Below are 15,994 nucleotides of genomic sequence, written 5' to 3' on the forward strand. Positions count from 1 at the left end.
AATCAGATTCTAAGAAACTGAGAAAGGACGTCACATCCATTCAGAACCAACTAAAGGTTCCAAACAAAAGAAATATTCCTCTGAATGCTCAGTACCGAAGTACTGGTCAGCAGAGATGGAATCCTCAACGGAATGTCCAGTGTGACTTTTATGGGAAGAAATGACACACCACAAAGGTGTGCTGGCATGCTCAGCACTGGGGTGCTAACCAGTCAATGAGAAATCCTAAACGGAAGGTCAGCTGTGACTTCTGTGGAAAGAATGGCCATAATGTCCAAGTATGCCGCCATAAAATAAAATATGATGCTTTACCTGTTGAACCTAACAAGCAAGGACCCAAAAAGAATTGGGTACCTAAAAGTAACTAGTTACATTGCAGGTAAGCCTGAGATGTGCTGAGAAGTCAAAGATGTGGTATATTGACAGCGCATGCTCAAGGCATGTGACTGGTGATGAAACTCAGTTCATCACATTCGAGCGTAAACGAGGAGGAAGCGTAAGTTTTGGAGACAACAAAAAGGGTAAGATAGTAGGGTCAGGAACCATTGGAGGTAATCCTACTATTGAGTCAGTCTCCCTAGTCAGCGGACTCAAATATAACTTACTCAGCGTAGCTCAGCTATGTGACAATGGGAGAAAAGTTATATTTGATGACACTGGATGTAAAATATTCGAGGGTAAAACTAATGAGTTAATTTTAACTGCCCCTCGCATTGATAATGTCTTCATGCTGAACTTAGAGAAAAAGTTTTCAAAAACTGTATGCTTAGTTTCAAATGAAGAAAATTCCTGGCTATGGCACAGGAGACTTGGTCATGTAAGCATGGACCTCCTGGCCAAATTAGCAAGAAAGTAATTGGTTGATGGACTGCCAGAACTTAAATTTGAAAAAGATCAACTATGCCACGCTTACCAAGCTGGAAAACAAACCAAACAATCTTTTCATAGTAAAAATATTGTCTCAACTAAGCGTCCGTTAGAGTTACTACACTTGGATCTCTTCGGTCCAGTCCAGCCGCTGAGTCTGGGTGGAAGAAGATTTTCCTTGGTCATTGTAGATGACTTTTCTCGGTACACTTAGATCATCTTGCTGAGTAGCAAGGATGAGACCTTTGAGACATTTTCAAATTTGGTTAGAAAACTTGAAAATGATAAAGACCTAAAATTGGCTCACATCCGAAGTGATAATGGTGGAGAATTCAAAAACCAACAGTTTGTTGAATTCTGTGAAGCCAGCGGCATTGACCATAATTTTTCTGCTCCTAGGACGCCTCAACAAAATGGGGTTGTTGAAAGGAAAAACAGAACCTTGGTTGAAATAGCCAGGACAATGCTGAGTGAGCATAGGCTTCCAACGTACTTTTGGGGAGAAGCTGTTAACACAGCGTGCTATATTCTTAATAGGGCTCTTGTTAGACCTATACTAAAGAAAACCCGCTACGAACTTTGGAAAGGACGAAAGCCCAACATTGGATACTTTCGAGCCTTTGGCTGTAAATGTTTTATTTTAAACACCAATGATAGCTTAGCTAAGTTTGACTCAAAAGCTGATGAGGCTATCTTTTTAGGCTACTCAACAAACAACAAAGCATACAGAGTTTTCAATAAACGAACTCAAGTCTTAGAAGAGTCAGTACATGTTGAGTTCGATGAAACTAACCCTGCAGGAAGATATCTGCCGCTGACCGAGGATGATCCACACTCAGTACCCGCTGATCAAGATACAGCCGCTGAGTCATTCCCTCAAGGGCTGGCCAAAGGTAAAAGTGAACCTCAAATTGTTTTCACTGACCAGTCTACACCTGCAGAGATTGTTGAAACATAGACAGCACAAGACATCAATCTACCAAAGGAGATAAGGATACCAAGAGGACACTTAGAGAGTGCTATTCTTGATGCCGCTGAGAATACCCTGATGACAAGAAACCAACTCAGGAGATACCTCAGCAACGTAGCCTTCGTCTCAGTTCAGGAACCAAAGAACTTCGCTGATGCTAAGGAAGATGAATTTTGGATGAGCGTAATGCAAGAGGAACTTGACCAATTCAGAAGAAACGATGTATGGGAGTTAGTGCCACATCCAAGGAGTCAGAAGACCATTGGAACAAGATGGGTCTTCCGCAACAAGCTGGATGAGCAAGGAAATGTAGTCAGGAACAAAGCAAGGCTTCTAGCTCAGGGCTACAGTCAGCAAGAAGGTATTGACTACGGTGAGACCTTTGCCCCAGTGGCAAGGCTAGAGGCTATTAGAATTTTATGCGCTTATGTAAGTTATATGAACTTTAAACTGTTTCAAATGGATGTTAAGAGTGCATTCCTTAATGGAGTTATAAACGAGGAAGTTTATGTTAATCAACCTCCAGGGTTTGAGGATCCTAAATTCCCAAACCACGTTTATAAACTCAAAAAGGCTCTGTACGGCCTCAAGCAAGCACCACGTGCTTGGTATGAGAGGCTGACCAGTTTCCTGCTGACTAGAAACTATGTCAGAGGCAAAGCTGATACAACCTTATTCATTAAGAGAAAGGGTAAAGATACCCTGCTGGCTCAAATATATGTTGATGATATCATTTTCGGTGCTACTAATGAGTCAATGTGCAAGGAATTTAGCAAGCAAATGCAGACTGAGTTTGAAATGTCAATGATGGGAGAACTCAACTTCTCCCTTGGACTTCAAATCAAACAAGGGAAAAATGGCATCTTCATCAGTCAAGCTAAATATGCCAAGGAGATATTGAAGAAATATGATCTTGAAAATTGCAAGCCAATATCCCCTCCTATGGGCACTGACACTGTCCTCTGTGCTGGCGAGAATGGTAAGTCGGTAGACAGCAAATTGTATCGAGGTATGATAGGCTCTCTACTTTACTTAACAGCAAGTAGACCGGACATTCATTTCTCAGTATGCTACTGTGCTAGATATCAATCTAACCCTAAGGAATCTCATTACATAGCTATAAAAAGAATCCTTAGATATTTGCAAAGCTCAGTGAATGCAGGTTTATGGTATCCCAACACTTATGGTTTTACACTCGTTGGATACACTGACGCTGACTATGGACGAGACAAGCTTGAACGAAAAGCACCTCTGGAGGATGTCAGTTCTTAGGAAGCTGTCTTGTATCCTGGTTCAGCAAGAAGCAGGCGTCAGTAGCCTTGTCTACCACTGAAGCTGAGTACATTGCTGCTGGACACTGTGTTGCTCAAGTCCTATGGATTAAGCAACAGCTTGAAGACTATGGTGTTCAAACAAAGACAATTGAGGTCAAATGTGACAACAAAAGTGCAATTGATCTATCAAAGAACCCAATTCAGCACAGCAGGATGAAGCATGTCAGCATAAGACATCACTTCATTAGAGACCATGTACTCAAGGGTGAGATAAAGCTGACCTATGTCCCAACGGATGAGCAGCTTGTGGATATCTTCACAAAGCCACTGGCTCGTGAGCAGTTCAGCATACTGAGAGAAGCCATTGGTATGTTTAATCCTCTTCAGTAAATTCCAACTCTTAATATATATTCATGCTGAGTGAATTAACGTGCTGAATGACTTATGCTATTACTTGCTGAGTGGATAGATTTATGCTGAGTGTTTAATGCTAAATGAATGAATATCACATACTGAGCAAATATGCGCACTGAGTAGTTATCTCAAACTGAGCAACCAACTACTTAAACCATCCGTTTGTATAAAACTGACTACTCAGAATATAGAACGTTTGGAATTCTAAACGCTGAGTATAAGATCCGTTGCATTTAATGCTAAAGCACGCGAATAGCCACCTAGGATGACGTATGCGCCGAATGTGTCATAAATGTCAGGATCATTGTCGGTTGACAATCTCAAGGGAAAACTGACACATGGATTCGATAAGATCCACCTTTCACAGCTATAAATAATGGGCAAACCCCCATTTTTATCTTTTTACACTTACCGAATTCTCTGGCATAAGCACTGTCTCTCTAAAAACTCTCAAAACTTCCAAATCCCTCTCTGAAACTATGACTAAGGTTTCCGTGAACATCTCCGGTTCCGGTCACCCTAAGACCAGTTCCGATGAACCTTCCAGGCATTGTACTCCACCTGGAACGACTAAGGCCACTACACCGAGCAAAGGCAAAACCGGCCAAGCCACCTCCTCTAAAGGAAAGCCGACCAAAGTCAGAACCTATACTAAGGTCTTCGAAGACGTTAGAGAGTGCAAGGTAGACTTCTCAAGATGGTTCTCTGAGGCTTTCGTAACAACCGAGCAACCATTCTGTGAATGGATATCGAAGAATGGCTGGACCGAGCTGTTCTCAATCAGAGATCCCTGACTTAGTAAGGGAATTCTACCATAATCTGCGGGTTGCTGATGATAACCAGGTGATGGGTGTCGAATCCACCAAATAAACAGTTATTTACTGACTGACTACTGATTCGTAGATAGGGGTAAATAGAGATCGTACCCTAAGGATTAATACTGATTGTTCGTATAATAATTAAATCGAAATGAATGTAAATGGGGGTGAATGGTTGATTGATTGATTTAGATTGACTTTGTAAAGTCGAAATTGCAATTAAAAGAAAAGGGGTGTACTCTTATCAGGTTGGAAACCGATTAAGGGATAACCGCAGACCTAGTATTTATTTCCTTTTGATCACTGAAAGTGTGAAAATATCATAACTAACATGACCCGGGTTGGTTATAGCCGTTCCTTATTCATTCCCGACCTAATCCTTCCTTAGTTGTAAATCAAATCCTAGAGCGCCTAAAGATAAGCTCCTAATTGACAGACGGTTCTAGCTTAGCGCTTAAAATTCGATCTGTCAAAAGCATTAGGAATTAGAAGGACCCAACCTAAGTTAACCGGATTCTTAGCGATTCTGATTCAAACCAAATTACGTGTTCATACGCTTAATATATGTTAAGAACTCAGATGATTACGAATCCTAAACCCTAACATTGATTCAACGAATGAGGAGACCGAAGCCCGGCCGAACTAAAGTCTAAACTTCCGTTGAAGGTCTGATTTTATAGATCAATGAACATGTAAACGGGTAAGAAAATTAGACTGATGAACTTAAGAATGACAATCTCACAATAGGAAATAATACTAGCCTTTGATTAATCCCTAAATCGATAAAGGAGTTTAGCTACTCATAGCCATGAATCGACTATGATAGCTACAAAATAATAAACGTAAAAAATGAAAACAAGAAATTTTGCCAAAAGCTTACAAAAACCCTAACAAGGAACTATCAAAATCCAAAAATATCTCCAAAAGCAAATGTGGGTTTCTTTTATAGTGTTAATCCAAGAATCTTCAATCTCTTGGGTTCTCTCATTGTTTACAGGGATTTCTTTCGTTCAAAACATACTGTTGAAACTGTGGAGATAAGTTAGTTTCTGATTCTGCTGACTTGGCGATCTGAATAAGTCGACCCTCTTAGTCTTGGGCAAGACTAAGCATGTTACGCCCGCAAAGCTGAACTTGAGTGAGAAAAGGTCCAAAACAGCCTTCCAAGCCTTCTTTTCTCCAATTTGATCCCTGAAATCACTTATGCAACAAAACAAGTAAAAAGGGCCTAAAACGACACGATTAAGAATGGAATATTCACAAAATGAGCATAATAAACTTGTCGTTTTGGACACTTATCAAATTACCTCACACTTGCCAAATACTTGTCCCTAAGCATGTCTATGTCTAAGTCAATATCCCCCCTTTTCAAATGAGACTCTCTTACTAATTTTTTCCAATCCCCCTAGCGTTATGAAGATCACAAACCATCGACTCTAGTAGAAAAGGACTTTTGCTATCCCAAACATGCTTGCTTTATGTATGATAAGGAATAAAGCAGTCAACCCTTATTGAAAAACGTACCACTCTCGCCGGATTTCGCTCATGTCGCTCAAGTGTTTGGGCAATGATTTTTTGTGAATCACTCGTTTCACAATTCTAGAGTGAAATTACCATAAGCTTGCCAATATATCAAATCTTAACCACTTAGTATGAATTCAAGACACTAAATCAAAAGGACTTAAAACAGGGTGTAACGTTGGCTGGGGGTAAGGTTTGGAAAGGAAATGAATGGGAATGGTAATTGATGAAAATGGAAATGGCCAAAAATGAAAACCAAAACACAATTATGTACAAATTACTTACAATTCTCAAACTTCAGAATGAATGAATGAGACGGACTTAATCAACTATAAACAAACTGAAATGAACAAACTAAACAAAAATTCGTTTTGTTCTTTTTGCTTTTTTTTTTCCTGCCTCTGATTTTTTCTTTTTTCTTTTTTTTTTTTCTTTGAGGCTTTTTTTTTTCTAAAGATAATACTTCAAGCTAGAATAAGAAAGCTACTGCTTTTCATGCTAATGTCCATTTAGACACTTTTTGAAGCATAACCACATATAATTAAAGGACTATTCAATTGAATCCTTATACTTTAACGAACCTGTGGTTTTTGAATATGGACATTGCTCAAAGCAACAACTAAACATAGAAATAAATGAAAGAATATACAAATTCTGATGGCTAGAACGTCCCTGGCCAAGGGACTCGAATAGGGGTTTGTCAAGAATGAGGAAAAGGCTCAAGCGTGGTTAACTAAGGGCTGGTACTGTTACTTTCGTTAGTCTTGGGCAAGACTAAGGGTTCAAAATTTATTTGGAGTGGCTGAAAGAAAGAAAACCTACTGCCTTTATCATGTTTAATACCTGGATTCATCAATGTGGTCTCGAAATGCATAACATGGCAAGTTCTAGAATTTCAAACTAGAATTGGACATCACTCAGAAAAAAAAATAGAGCAAAGTGTAATGTTTTTGCTCTGGCAATTCGGCTCAAAGACTTTCCATAATTTGGGGTAAAAGTAGTGGTACAGGTTTCAAAACGTTTTTCAAGTCCGGGTTAAAAGACTTCATAAGTTATTAAACAATTTAGACAATGCATGATGGGTTATCTACTTATCCTCGACTTTTTCAAACCAAAAGCTGTGAAGTTTCATAAAACAAGGGGGTCTGTACTAAACTAGATTCGGTTGTCAACAATTCCAAGTGTAGAATAGGGACTGCAGGGACATTTAGGAACATGCATTTGAGTGCCCACCTCACACTTAGCCAATACTCTATTTATGCACAAAATTTGGTGGGCACCTCACACTTAGCCAAAAACAAAAATCTGCACAAGTTTAGCACATGAAATTCACAAGACTCAGTAAAGGACAAAAACAAAATGAGACTCCTAATGACTAGCCAACCCTTCCAATAAGACTCAAATGTCCCTCCCCCACTAATAAGATGCATCGTCTCGATGTAGAGAACAGAATAATGAAAGCAGAAGGCAGCAATAAAAATGGAAGGGAGAGAGGATAAGAACTACTGCCCTGTGGAGGAGTGGATCCAACTGACTCAAGGAGCGAAGGGGTGTGGAGGAGTGAATCCAACCTCCTTGAAATAAGCTGTCTGGTTCTGAAAAATTTGCTGGATTGTCTCAGCCATCATGCCAACAGTGGCTGTCAAGGAAGCTAGTTGCTCGGCTGGGTCAACAGGATGGGCAGGGGCTGAAGTTTATCCCTGATCTGGATGAGGAGGTGCTGGAGTGGCAAACTTCCTGGGGATCTGTCCTAGGTGAGAGGGTAAGTCTCCTGCAGGGATAAAAGAAACAGAACTTCCTTCCTCGGTCTGGATTAGCTTCATAGCTTTCAACAATTTTAAATCAAAAGGGAGCATACAACAGGCAACATTCAGAGGGCATTCATCCATATCAAGAGGACATAAATTTACAGCTAAGCACGTGATGATATGCCCTAAGTGAAACTTAGCTACCTTTTTCAGCATTTCGGAAAATTTTAAGGCTAGCCAATAGCCTAAATTGACCTTTCTTTCAGTTATCATGCACCATAGAAAAAATAATTCCTGTTTTGACACGACAGTGGGGTCCTCATTCCTAGTTGAGTAGTTAATAGCCAAAAATCGATGCATAAAACGTAAAGGTTCACTCAAAATTAAGTTGGCTTTGGACTTGGAGGGGCTAAAAACAGTGTCAGCCAAACCAGTTAGCTCGGAGTAGATTCCTATGGCATTAAACTCAGCGGGATAATCACATAGCATGTCAGAATATGCATCAGTGGAGCAAAATTCGTCATCAAACAGACCTAAAGCGACATTGAACTCAGCTACAGACAGATTATGCATTTTATCACACAATTGAAATTGGATGCATGAAGCTTGTGATTTTTTCATTTTCTTCTTGTCTACAGTGAATGTGCTAAAGAACTCGTGCATCAGACAGTTATAAACAGGGTAATTTAACAGAAAAAACGGCTTCCAGCCAATGTTGTCCATTAAATCATGCACTTCAGATTTGATATTTAGAGCAACCAAGGTGGGTTCATGCAACCAACGACCCGCAACAAAAGTTTTAAGTTTTAGAGAATTATACCTCTGTTGATGTGCCGGTAAGTTGAAAGTCATCTCTGTGTCGACGACTACGGGCTTGGATCGTTGTGGTCCTTTCTCTAAACGAGCCCGAGTCGTTTTCTTTGGTTGTACTGGAGGTTCGGATTGTCCGGCTTGATCACTGGGAGTTTCAGAGGACTCCGAATCTGCTTGCTCAAAGGAGTTGTTGTGTGAACTGGAGTCTGTCTCAATCGAATCAGTTGAGCTTGATTCGGAGAGTTCAAGGGAGATGGTCTTCTTTAGGGGTGGAGCCAGTCGTCGGGACTTCCGGAGAGGGGCCGGTTTCCTGGACTGCGAGGGTTTTCTTTTCTTCTGGATGTTTGGTGGTGGTCGATGGTGGTCAGATACCTGAGGTGAGAGTGGCGGATTGGTGAAGATCGGGGGATCTTGACTCACTGTTGGTGAAGGGGAAGTCGAACCTCCAAGGACTGGTGAGTGACGGTTCATCGTTTGTGGCGAAGGTGCCTGGTCTTCTTGAAGTGGTGAATGGTGGACCGCCGGAGCTGGGGAGTGTGGGGAATCAGTAGGAAATGGCGAACTCGCAGGAGGTGGTGATTGGTGGATCGCTGGTGGTATGTCATCGTCAGACATGGTTTCCTGAGTCCGTTCAAGCATAGCGGCTATTTCGGAGGCGGAAGGAGAGTAAGCCCGGTATGGTGAAGGCGGCGCGGGTTCTGTTGGAGGCGGCGACTGGTTGTCGGAGAGTTCTTTTGGCTGAAGAGCTTCGGTTACCGGCGGCTCCTTTGGTGAAGAGGTTTCGGCTGCCATCGGGGTTTTGCCCCTCTTCTGCCTCGAGTAGCTGCGAAGGTCTGCCGGCGGTGAGGGGGATTCCGCGTCGGTGCGGTACTGGCGGGGTGGTGATAACGGCGGACTGCGGTGGCTCTGCTTGGGGACGTCACTGGAATAGCCTTCCATCGGAACTGGGGAAGACGAGGGGTTTAGGGCTAAGCTTGTGAAGTGAGGGGTTTAGTCAAAATGGGTCAAGGAGGGGTAACTTAAAATGAGGTGAAATAAGGTGAATTTTTTCACTCTTTATTTTAACCTTCTTTTAACTTTTACTCCCTTTTGGCCCATTAAGCCTAATTTGTTTAGTTTTTTAGCCCAACTCCATGAAAGCTATCATTTTCACCTGCAATCATCAAAACAGAACCCAGAAATCATCCAAGTAGGGGATTAAGTTAGTTAAATTAGTTGAAAATCAAAAACAGTGAAAAGAGTGCTGATATGAAAAGAGTGACTGGTCTTGGGCAAGACTAGTCTTAGGGCTGCCTCCCTGTAGTGCTGCTATTTCACGTCTGTAGCTAGACGTAACTGAACTTCAGTATTCAGTATTTGGGAACTTCTAGGAAAACTTCTTCAGTCCCCTGAGCTTGGAATCCCTCGTAAAACGGCTTGAGACGATGCCCGTTTACTTTGAAACAACTGTTGTTCTTCAGACTTTCAATTTCCACCGCACCATGTGGGAATACATGTTTTACTACAAAAGGGCCAATCCATTTGGTGCGTAGTTTTCCTGCAAAAATCTTGAGTCGTGAGTGGTATAAAAGGACTTTTTGCCCGACTTGGAACTGCTTTCGTGTGAGTAGGCTGTCGTGGTAATTTTTGGACTTCTGTTTGTAGATTCTCGAACTTTCGTAGGCTTCGGTTCTCAGCTCCTATAACTCCTGTAGCTGTAACTTCCTTTCTTCCCCTGCTTTATCATAGGCCATGTTGCATATTTTGACCGCCCAAAATGCTCTATGCTCCAATTCCATGGGAAGGTGATATGGTTTTCCGTAAACCATTCGGTAGGGAGACATCCCAATAGGAGTTTTGTACGCTGTCCTGTATGCCCATAAGGCATCCTCAAGCCTGATACTCCAATCTTTTCTTGTGACGTTTACCATTTTCTCCAATATAGATTTGATTTCACGGTTCGAGACTTCAGCCTGACCATTGGTCTGTGGGTGATAAGCTGTGGATGTACGGTGGTTAACTCCATATTTTTTGAGCAGGGATACCATTATTCGGTTGCAGAAATGAGTTCCTCTATCACTGATTAACACCCTGGGCATGCCAAATCTGCTGAATATGTTTCCCTGCAAAAACTTAACCACTGTTTGGGCATCGTCAGTCTTGGTGGCAATGGCTTCTACCCATTTCGACACATAATCAACTGCCAATAAAATGTACAGGTAACCAAAAGAGCTTGGAAATGGGCCCATGAAGTCAATGCCCCAAACGTCGAAAATTTCGCAAGTTAAAATTGACGTAAGTGGCATTTGACTTCGCTGGCTTAAATTTCCACTTTTCTGACAATTGGCACAGGATTTGCAAAACAAATATGAATCACGAAAAATATTGGGCCAAAACAAACCACATTCGAGTACTTTTCGTGCTGTTCGCTTGGGCCTAAAATGGCCTCCGCAGGCACTCGAGTGGCTGAACTGGAGTATGGACTCGACTTCGGTTTCTGGAACGCATCGCCGAATCATTTGATCAGAGCAGTGTTTCCACAAATAGGGTTCGTCCCAAACGTAATATTTGGCTTCCTTTCTCAATTTATCTTTTTCGTTTCTGGTGAAGTCTTCCGGCATTACTCCTGCAACCATATAATTAACCAAATCAGCATACCAAGGCTCAATTGTATTGATGCTAAATAAGTGTTCATCGGGGAATTCATCTTTGAGCTCTCCATTGTCATCGTCCGACGAGAGGAGCCGGCTAAGATGATCTGCCACTAAGTTTTCTGACCCTTTTTTGTCACGTATTTCAAGGTCGAATTCCTGTAGCAGAAGTATCCACCGAATTAAGTGAGGTTTCGCGTCTTTCTTCTTCATTAGATACCGCATCGCTGCATGGTCAGAAAACACAATGACTTTAGTACCAAGTAAATAGGAACGGAATTTTTCTAAGGCAAAGACAATAGCTAAAAGTTCTCTTTCGGTGGTCGAATAGTTGCTTTGAGCATTGTCAAGTGTTCTCGATGCATAATAGATAACGTGAGGTAGCTTTTCCACCCGCTGTCCCAGAACAGCGCCGATTGCATAGTTGCTAGCGTCACACATAATTTCGAAGGGGTAATTCCAATTTGGTGGTTGGATGATAGGTGCTGACACTAGCTTTTCCTTTAATTCATCAAATGCATCCTTACAAGTCTGATCGAACTCAAACGCGACCTCTTTTTGCAGCAATTTACACATGGGCTATGTTATCTTGGAGAAATCTTTAATGAAGCGCCGGTAAAAACCTACATGGCCAAGAAAAGAACGAACTTCCCGGACACTTCCGGGGTAAGGTAAAGACTGAATTACATCTATCTTTGCTCTATCTACCTCAATTCCCCTTGCTGAAACCACATGTCCTAGAATTATGCTGTGATTTAACATAAAATGACATTTTTCATAATTCAGGACCAAATTAAACTTTAAGCATCGTTTCAGTATTTTACCAAGGTTGATTAAGCATTCATCAAAGGAGTCACCGTAAACAGTGAAATCATCCATGAATACTTCGATAATTTGCTCCACATAATCAGAAAAAATACTTACCATACACCGTTGGAATGTCGCCGGTGCGTTGCATAATCCAAACGGCATTCGTCGGTAGGCAAATGTACCGAAGGGGCATGTGAACGTCGTCTTTTCCTGATCTTCGGGTGCCACTGGAATTTGGTAGAACCCTGAATAACCATCCATGTTGCAATAAAATTTCTTTCCTGCCAATCTTTCCAACATCTGATCGATAAAGGGGAGTGGAAAATGATCTTTCCTTGTAGAGGCATTCAACTTCCTGTAGTCTATACAAACGCGCCATCCATTTTGCACACGGGTCGGAACCATCTCACCCTTCTCATTTTGAACCACCGTAATCCCTGTTTTCTTTGGTACCACGTGGAGTGGACTTACCCATTTGCTGTCCGAAATTGCAAATATTATGTTGGCGTCTAACATTTTTTGGACTTCTTTCTTCACTACTTCCATCATGGGTGGATTCAGTCGTCGTTGAGCCTCACGTTTTGGTGTCGCTCCTTCTTCGAGGTGGATTTTATGCATGCATGTTGATGGGCTCAGACCTTCCATATCAGCAATTGTCCATCCTATGGCTTTTTTGTGCTGCCGTAACAATTCGATTAACTGTTCTTCTTCCTCCGGGTTTAGCATGTTCGAAATTATTACCGGCAGTGTCTCTTCAGTCCCCAAGTAGGCATATTTCAGATGTTTGGGCAGTTCTTTCAACTCCAACTGAGGGGCCTGCAAAATGGATGGTAAAGGGGGCTGATTAGCTTTAATTTTTGGGACATGTAGAACATTCCCCACCTGTTGGTCGGATCTTTTCAAGGCTTCGACAATTTCTTTTATGCTTTCCTCTATGTATTCGCTGTCCGTGGTCAGGATCTCACTTAGAGCTACCTGCAACTCATCTTTTCCACTTATATTAAACATATTTTGGGTCACAGGCTCAATTATGTCAATTCCACATACAGATGATACATCAATCGGGTATTTCATGGCATCATATACATTGAATTGGACAACCTTACCGTCAAATTCCATGGTCAGCATGCCCTTATGGACGTCAATTTTAGTTCTTGCCGTGGTTAGGAAGGGTTTTCCAAGCAATATCTCGGAAGATTCCAAGGTATTGTCGTCATTTTGCATATCTAACACATAAAAATCGGCTGGGAAAACTAAATCATTGACCTGCACTAAAACATCCTCTAGAACTCCCTTTGGGTAAACTAAGGCTCTGTTTGCTAATTGTATTACTACGCCTGTTTCTGTAAGTGGACCAGCATTCAAGGCAGAGTAAATAGACATAGGCATAACATTAATTGACGCACCTAAATCGCACATTGCTCTCTTGATACTAGTGTTACCAATTAAACACGAAATAGCAAACATACCCTTATCTTTGCATTTTTGGGGAATTTTTCTTTGTAATACAGCAGAGACGTTTTCTCCTACAATTACCTTTTCATGTCCGGCTAGCTTAGTCTTATTCACACACAATTCTTTCAGAAACTTTGCATATCGAGGTATTTGTTTAATTGCATCAAGTAAAGGGATGTTTACCTCTACCTTTCGAAAGGTTTCGAAGATGTCCCTTTCTTCCTTCTCTCTCTTTGATTTGGCTACTCGGCTAGGGAAAGGTGGTCTGATCACCAAAGGTGGGTCTTGGTCCTTAATTTCTTTTTCTGGGACTTTGCCATTTGTTGAGCTATCAGTTTCTTTCCCAGTTACCTCTTTTTCTTTCGCAGTGACCTGCTGCTGGTTGCAGGGTTGCTTAGTCTTGGGCAAGACCAAGTCCTTTCCGCTGCGCAATGTGACTGCACTGGCGTTCTGTCTGGGGTTTGTTTCAGTTTGTGAAGGCATCTTTCCCTGTGTCTGAATTGCACTCAATGAGGTCGCAATCTGTCCCATCTGTTTTTCTAGGTTCTGTAAGTTTGCTTGAAGGCTGGTAATCACCTTGCTTTGTTCCTTCTGAAACTTAACCAAATTAGTAATAACAGATTGATCATTAGAACTAGATGCTATACCTGAGTTTGGGTCGGACTGGGGAGGTCTGTACTATTGGGGCCTATGGTACTGTTGTGGAGGATTTGGTTGCGGGACGCTGTTTTGCTGTTTATAACTCAGGTTCGGGTGATCACGCAAGCCGGGGTTGTATGTGTTCGAGTATGGATCATACCTCCGCTGGGGCTGTCCTTGATATCCGAGAGCATTAAGCTGTTCTGGAGTGTCTTCCTGCAACGTAGGGCACTCATCTGTGGCATGTCCGGTCATCGTGCATATCCCGCATGCCTTTACCTGGACTGCTTTCCCTAAAACCAAATTCTGAACAAGGGAGGTCAGAGAATTAAGTTTTTCCTCAATTGCTGAAGTGTTTACCTCATACGCCTTTCTGGAACTCTCTTGTTGTCTTCCGAATTACTGCGATGTCGCTGCCATGCTCCGGATTAGCTCTTTAGCTGCCGCTGGAGTTTTATCTATGAGATTTCCCCCACTGGCGGCGTCTACCATTCTTCTTTCCATACTCAGCATCCCCTCATAAAAGTATTGAATGAGAGAGTGTTCAGTTATACCGTGTTGGGGGCAGCTTGCACAAAGTCTCTTAAACCTCTCCCAATAATTATGGAGCGTTTATATGTCCTTCTGTTTGATTCCGCTGATTTCTCTATGGATCATTGCTGCCCTTGAGGCTGGAAAATATTTTTCCAGAAATGCTTGGGTCATTTCCACCCATGTTGTTATGGATCCCGAAGGTAGATTTAGGAACCAATCCTTAGCTGTATCCTGCAAAGAAAAAGGAAAAGCCCTCAATTTAACTTGTTCTTCAGTAATTCCTTGTGGGCTCATACCTGAACAAACAGCATGGAATTCTTTCAGGTGGTTGTGTGGATTTTCGCTTTCCATCCCATGGAACTTTGGTAAATAATGAATCAGTCCTGATTTGAGCTCGAAGGCTGCGTCCAGATTCGGATATATTATGCACAGAGGCTGCTGGTCTGCTTGAGGTGCGTGCAATTGCCTGAGAGTCGCCATACTTTCTGTCTTAGTTTCAATTATCTCAACTTCTTCGTCTGAAAGTTCTTCTTCGCTGAAGCTATGAATTCCTATGGCTTGTGATTTTTGTAGCCTTATTTCCTTTCGGATTCTTCTTGTCAAAAGTTCGATTTCTGATTCGAAAAGAAGTTCTTTAGAAGGTTCAGACCTGGTCATATACGAAACAAAATCAAGTTAGATTAATCCCCGGTAACGGCGCCAAAATTTGATGGGTGTCGAATCCACCAAATAAACAGTTATTTACTGATTCGTAGATAGGGGTAAATAGAGATCGTACCCTAAGGATTAATACTGATTGTTCGTATAATAATTAAATCAAAATGAATGTAAATGGGGGTGAATGGTTGATTGATTGATTTAGATTGACTTTGTAAAGTCGAAATTGCAATTAAAAGAAAAGGGGTGTACTCTTATCAGGTTGGAAACCGATTAAGGGATAACCGCAGACCTAGTATTTATTTCCTTTTGATCACTGAAAGTGTGAAAATATCATAACTAACATGACCCGGGTTGGTTATAGCCGTTCCTTATTCATTCCCGACCTAATCCTTCCTTAGTTGTAAAGCAAATCCTAGAGCGCCTAAAGATAAGCTCCTAATTGACAGACGGTTCTAGCTTAGCGCTTAGAATTCGATCTGTCAAAAGCATTAGGAATTAGAAGGACCCAACCTAAGTTAACCGGATTCTTAGCGATTCCGATTCAAACCAAATTACGTGTTCATACGCTTAATATATGTTAAGAACTCAGATGATTACGAATCCTAAACCCTAACATTGATTCAACGAATGAGGAGACCGAAGCCCGGCCGAACTAAAGTCTAAACTTCCGTCGAAGGTCTGATTTTATAGATCAATGAACATGTAAACGGGTAAGAAAATTAGACTGATGAACTTAAGAATGACAATCTCACAATAGGAAATAATACTAGCCTTTGATTAATCCCTAAATCGATAAAGGAGTTTAGCTACTCATAGCCATGAATCGACTATGATAGCTACA

This window comes from Euphorbia lathyris, chromosome 6, assembly GCF_963576675.1.
Source record: "Euphorbia lathyris chromosome 6, ddEupLath1.1, whole genome shotgun sequence".
Lineage (NCBI taxonomy): Eukaryota > Viridiplantae > Streptophyta > Magnoliopsida > Malpighiales > Euphorbiaceae > Euphorbia > Euphorbia lathyris.